This window comes from Rhyacophila brunnea, unplaced genomic scaffold (assembly GCF_057557595.1).
Source record: "Rhyacophila brunnea isolate RB1 unplaced genomic scaffold, BYU_Rbru_1.0 scaffold_17, whole genome shotgun sequence".
NCBI classification, from domain to species: domain Eukaryota; kingdom Metazoa; phylum Arthropoda; class Insecta; order Trichoptera; family Rhyacophilidae; genus Rhyacophila; species Rhyacophila brunnea.
The window spans coordinates 12862772-12870356 of NW_028232827.1; positions in this window are offsets into that span (position 1 = coordinate 12862772).

Here is a 7585-nt window from a genome sequence, read left to right on the forward strand (position 1 = left end):
ACGCAAAATCCACTCAACCGATATACCAATTATACAACCGAATATAGCAATTAAAATGACAGAAAGAAATAGAATCAGGCTAGGGAGGCCTTTATCCAGCAGTGGATTGGTTCAGGTCGACGTTGATAAGGATGATAGAAATAGGTATAATATCACAAATTCGTTTAACCGCTAGTAATAGAATCAGGCTAGGGAACCCTTCATCCAGCAGTGGATTGATCCTAGTTGATGATGATGATGATAACGATGTGAGTATGTAGATAAATATAATATCACCAATTTTGATAAATACAGCAATTCAAATGACAGAAAGGAGTAGAATATGGGTAGGGAGGCCTTTATCCAGCAGTGGATTGGATCAGGTCGATGGTGATGATGACGATATTAATATGTAAATAAATATAATATTAACGATTTTGATAAATACAGCAATTCAAATGACAGAAAGGAGTAGAATCAGGGTAGGGAGGCCTTTATCCAACAGTGGATTGGTTCAGGTCAATGTCGATAAGGATGATAGACATAGGTATACTATCACAAATTCGTTTAACCGCCAGTAGTAGAATCAGATTGCGGAACCCTTCGTCCAGCAGTGGATTGATCCTAGTTGTTGATGATGATGATAACGGAATATGTAGATAAATATAATGTCACTTATAGTAGGTATGGTATTTTTTTGCAACAATACTAACATCCATATATCACAAATTAAATAAAATGTCACAATTTATTATAAATTATAACAATACCTATAATAAACATGCTGCACAATAAAAACTCTGTAATGTGAAAAATTATTAATAAATTATCTAGAGGATAATTAAATAATTGGAAATAATTGAAATAAGATTTCTCCACTTGATAAACACAAGGTTCAAAGAATATATTTATTTTATAAAGAAACATTAATAAATAATGAAGAGATAATAAACATACATTATAATTATTTAATCCTTCACGATCCTGCTGGGTGTCGTATTTGTTTCAAAAAGTTTTTTTCTAGTAGTTATATATTTTTGTAGTAGTGTTTTAAAATTATGTAAGTATGACATTTTTGAATCTTGTAATTATTCGTTGAATAAAAAAAAATATTTATTACACATGGCAAATATAAATGTACATTAGAGCTGGATAACAACTATGATAGCTGGTCACATTTTTCACCGCCATTTTGTAACAGTAGTTCTAGTAGATATCTACAATATCCAGTCACATGACATACCGCCATTTTGTTAAGCAGTCGATCCAACAGAATTCTACAGTCTGGACTGCATACAAATCATTTAATACCTCTTAGGTGTATGCCTGATACACCCCCCTGCTTCTAATCCTTTATTGACAGATATAACTAATTATTTTTAATCAAATTTCACCATGTACACATTGGCGCACTTAATTTTTTTGCGGTGAAAAAACTATAATTTTGGAACGATTCGAAATCCTCGCAGTGTCTGCCAGCGCTGTCACTGGCTTAATTCCATAGATAACGTAATTGTATTCCAAATTTGATTTTTTTTAAATACTTCTTTGTGGCTATTCACAAACCATTTTTTATTGAATAATTACCTAAAGGCTACTAATTTCCATAGATTACAATATATTCATATTAATATAGAAAATTTGAATGAATGAAAGAAATTCATTTTTTTATTTTATTAATCAATCTGATATTACTACGTGAAAGATAGCATACATAACAACAGGTGATATAATTATTATAATATCTACATATTTATACCAATCCAATACGGGCTCTGCAATCTGATGCTACTCCTGTTAGATATACGAATTGTTATAGTTGTCAAAATTTGTGATATTGTATAATATCTACCTATTTTCATCATCCTTATCCTCATCAACCTGGACCTATCCACTGCTGGATGAAGGCCTTCTCAACCTTATGCTACTCCTTACTTAGACATGAATTGTTATATTTATCAAAATCGGTGATATTATAATATTATTTACCTATCTATTTATAATGCCATTATCATCATGAGCCTGAATCAATCCACTGGTGGATAAAGGCCTCTCTAAGTTGTTTGTATTTCTGTCGGTCATATGAATTGCTATATTTATAAAAATTGCTGATATTATATTTACCCATTCATAATATCGTCATTATCATCATCAACCAAGATAAATCCACTGATGGATGAAGGTTATCTCAACCTAATTCTACTCTTCTTGTTCTTGAGATTTGTTGCATTAATTTAGCCGTATAAACTGTCAAAACTGTCTATCTCGCTCTAAAAGTTAACACAGCCAAGAGGAGTAATGTTAAAACATAGCACTTATTGCAACAATTACAACTTAATTATTGTAACAATTATAATATCTCAATATGTACGTAAATATGATAAACTACCCTTGATAGCCGCCAATTAGATGCGTTGGTTTTAATCGGGCGTATAACGGGACCTTAAGTTTGATGCAGCGTTACCACCTTTTTTCTAAGTTGATTATAGTACAAGGGTAAACAATATAGTATTTCCTTAAAACTATAGTACAAGAACATTTTTCGTCTCGAATCCTTCAAAATTATAGTATTTTTGGCATATTTGCGTAAAATTATAGTATTTTACGTTTTTCGCGTATTCAAAATTATAGTATTTGATTATTTGATGTGAAGTATTAGTATGTAATTATGACTGGGAATATCTCAAGATCAGTTACCTGAGACTAAGGTCGCCACGCAATTTATTATGCTCTAACTGAGTTTAAAATATTTTGAACTAAGTGTGTTATTAGGAAATCGTGATTTATATAAATAAGAATAAAAAATATTAATTACACGTCGTTCATCATATTTTCCAGCATAGCACTTAATCCAAAATCAAGAGGTTTATTGATTTTGCATTAAGTGCTATATTGAAATAGCCCTGTGTATATCGATCTTGCGAATATTTCCTTATAGTTACTACTTTTGAGGAAGTTTTCCGTCAGATGGTTACAGCCTTTAGATTAAATCAAGGTAATACTTACTTACGCAATAATAAAAGTTGTCAAATTTTGATGTGACGTTCTTTACACTAGCCGATAGTTACAATTGTAATTACAAGATATGCATAAATAGCCATGATCAATAATAGTATATTATTATGTCAATAGATATATAAAAAAAATATTCTTGTATTAATTTCTCAATGAAATTAACTATTCATGTGAACTTACCGACCTAATTAAAAATATAATTCGATGTTCATAGTTGTGTAGAATTAATAATATTCATGTCACGTCAATCACACATAAAAAATGAAGTTTCGATGTCACATTGTGTTTAGATTTTGGATAACGTAGTCTATTTAAAACACTTTTTTCTTCCGGCATGAAATTTAGAATTTATAAAAAAATATTTACAAATACTTTTCAAATAATATTTTTCAAAATATTATTTGTAGCAAATAAATGTCATATAATGCAGAGTTTCCCAACCTGTATGGCTTAAGCGATTGGAAAATGTGCCACAATATATTGTTCGATATTTTAATGGAAGAAAATAAAGACCTAAATATTAATAGTAGGTAATCGAATCTTCGATGTTCGGTTCAAAGATATTCAAATGATGCTTAAAAGTAAAATAAGTGTTTCAGTATATTCGAGAAAAAATAGTAAAGACCAACATGTTTACATATAATTTAGAAAATATAATATTTTTTTGACCAGGAATTACACGAAAGTAGCTCTTCATCTATACTGATATAAAAAAAAACTATACAAAATTTAACTAATATACATTTTAGTATCCAGTGTAATTATTATAAAATAGATTATATAGTTTGTTTATATACTAAGTGTATTATATTAGGTATAGGTAGGTATGCTATTTTGAAATATTTTTATTACAAAAAATCGCATTTGGTTCTATCTATGTAAAATATACGAGTAGGTTTATATTAATTTGAGAGTTTGAAAAAAGAAATAGGTAGATAAATGTAAGAATTCTTTAGTACGCCACGATAATTTTACAATTTTAACAATTTGTTTACGGGCCGCACAAAATTGTGTTTTTGCTAATTGCTTTTCAAATGCAAATACATAACACGTTAATTAAAAAAATAATTAAAAGGGCCCGTAAGCACTGGGTTGCGTCATGATGCGAGAAAGATTGGGCTGCAGTATTTATTACATACGATAATATTTTGCTACGATTGCACTGATTTTATTTATATATTATATTATAGTCAAAGTATATATATACCTAATAAAAATGATTCATGTATCAGATTTGTTTTATAACTACACAAAAACAACAATAATTAACCTACAATTTGTACCTTGGCTTAGAACATACCTAGTGATAAGTCACAACAATGAGACAATTAATTATTCCTAAATATTCTTAATATCGGTGTCCATGTTTTACTGGTCATTGAAATCAATGAAAATTTAATAAAAAATAAGGAAATATAAAAAAATCATAATTTTGGATAATCTCAGAGTTAACACTCCCATTACTGTGATGTGACGTCGCATTCCATTACGAGAAAAATAGATAGATCTACAAGTATATGCGACAACGAGAGACAAATTCAATCATGTGAGAAAGTGAGGGGTGATATTAAGATAGTATTATGACTTGTAAGCTGTAAGAATGTGTATACATACACATGAATATAATTAATTTGTGATGCCCTTTTCATCGTTATATAGATAAACAATTAGCAAATAATGATGATGAAACCTTATTAGATATATTTATGTTTCAAAAATAGGCATTTTCCTTTTACTTAGGCTTCGGCCACATAGGCAGGTGCCTTGCTTGATGGCTACGTGCTAGGTGACATATCTTAGTGAACGAACGCACACTATTCTATCGCAATGGCCACACTGCACGCTTCGTGCCTCGCTACCTGCTTATGAGTCACCTCGTGAGTCTCCCGGCGAACAAACGTGTTGGTTATTTTTATTGTGTCACCTAGTGATTTTGCCATTGTCTATGGATTTTGCAAGATGGCGGATGTTTCTTCAGTATGACAAACGTCAAACACCGTATATTTTGAGGTTATGAATAATGACGCATGGGATGAATGCATCCAACAAGTTAGAATTTGAGACATTCGAAATTTTAAACTTAAAATCTCTGTGACAAGTAGCTTTCTGGTTAATGACATATCGTTGTTGACTTGAGCGCTCCCAAATGTCAAATGAATTTGTACCTAAGCACGTAGCCTGCAGTGTGACAGTAGTGTTTTTAGTAGATAAGCATAGCATCTAGCTCAGTACTAGCGAAGCACCTGCCTATGTGGCTGAAGCCTTACAGTAATATTATCAATCTCGTAAGGTAACCTAAAGTGACATCACCGGAACGGAAGGAATTTATTAGCATCGCAAAGGGAAGGTTAAGTAATAATAAATCGTAGAAAGAAATATGAACCTAATAGGATTGGAACTGACATCATTTAGTGTTCGGTTAAGTGCTCTTATCTTTTGAGTTATCGATTTGTCTATGACTAATACGAATTATTACTAATAACTGTATGCTACTTTGTAATTATTGAAATCAAGGTAATAGTATTACTGATATGATTTATAGTTGGCGTTAAAAGTTACATTAATTTTATTTTGACGTTCTTCTCTTATATTTTATGATAATTATTATTATTTGATTTTTAATACTTACTATATACTAAATATTTACAAGCATTAGTGTTACATAATTTAATCATGAAAAAAATGCATAATTACTATTTGGAATGCATCAGATGTTATGTGTTTAAAATAATTTATAACCTGGTTGATTCACCGATATGACTTTTCTTTGATATGACTATTTGAAAAGCTTGTCAGTAATATATCATACACAGTGACATTATCTATTGTTGATGTATTCAGAGTAGTATTAGGAAAAACTGATTAAACTTATTTTTTACGGTTGGTCGATTTTTATTACAGGATGCACAACATATCAGTAATTAGCCATTTATCAGGTAATTAGTGATTAATAGAGATCGAATATGCGCAAGAAATTGCGTACAACGGTATACGTACGCAGCGGAAAACCAGCAATATGTACATTAAATAAATAGTTTTTAATGTTTTTACTTGATTCAGAAAAGGGAAAATTATTTTCAATATCGATTATGCACGTATTATTAGAATAGTATCTACTATGTAACATTATAAACAGACGCCATATTAATAATATATGATTTTTTTGCCATGTCAATAATAATATACGAATCACACTGTAAGTATACTGTTTCCAGAATATCTCTATTTATTCAATTGACTCACTAGAAAAGCATCATTATATTAAATAGAGTTTATATTGACGATTAATTTATAATTATTATTATTATATTTGCATTATGCAGGTTGAATATTACACAATGATGCTGTGAAGACACACCTAATCGCGAATTTCCAATTAGCTCCTTCATTAAAATGTTGATTATTGGAGTTAATTTTTCTACCAATTTTGTCTGTATTCATTCTTTTTTAAGCCACATATAATATATATAAGTCTAAGTTGTATAAGGTATTATTTAAGGAGACATGTCAAAAACATGGCAGAATATGACAATAATGCTTAAAAACAGGAATGTGGATCTGTAACAAGCATATTTTTTGGTACATATGTAGAGTTAATATACTAAATTCATTTGTTTACGTAAGAATACAATTTGTATGAGAATGCTCGTTTACTAGCGCCTTTTTATTCTGAAGATGCTGCCATAATACATAAATCAGTGCCTTTGGTCGATTGCATCAATAGGCCCATAGAAATTGAGTCATTCAGTTGTAATAAAATATGATGTTGTCGTGATTTTGAAGGAAAATTATTACTGATTCCTGTTTATATTTCTTTAAGCTTACTAAAGTAGTTTTCAAATTAACAATGATTAAGCCCGCGTCACCTCATCGTTTTATTTGACTCATATTGCATCATTAACTATCACAGTAGTGAGAGAAATAGAAGGTGTGAATTCTTACGCTTTAAACTGTGGCGTATTTCCTTTTACCGTCACGCAATAGGCGAATATTTTTACACACCTCAATATTCTCAGCCAAATATAATACTTTTGTTTAAGTTGAAGAATGACAATGGACAAGTGCCATAGACCACTGGTAGTTATACCGTCTACTTGAAGCTGGGCTTGCTTGATAATATTCTAAAGTATTATTCAACAAATATAATTTTGAAAACACTTTAGAGAAAATATATTATAACCAATTCTATTAGATCGCCAATAGTAACTCAATTTGGAAAGCGCTTCAGGGAGTATTAAGAACCATTAGTTAAACTTTTTCGCAATTAAGTATGACGCCTATAGCATAGTGGTCTATGTACATGGGCGCGAAACCCTAGAGATGCAGGTTCGATTCCTTCTGGGTGTCTTAGTTTTTTCAAAACAGATTTTTTCTATTGGTTATAATATATTTTCTCTGAAGTGTTTTCAAAATACTTAATTAAAAGTATTATTCGTTTACTATAAAAAATAAAATACCTACATTTATGAGTGGCGGATCTGTTATGTTATATTATGTATACATTGTCTATGGTCGTTTTATATATTTATATTGAATTTACGTATCAAGAAGATGTTTGTAATATAAAAGAATATTTTATTGAGATAATTAT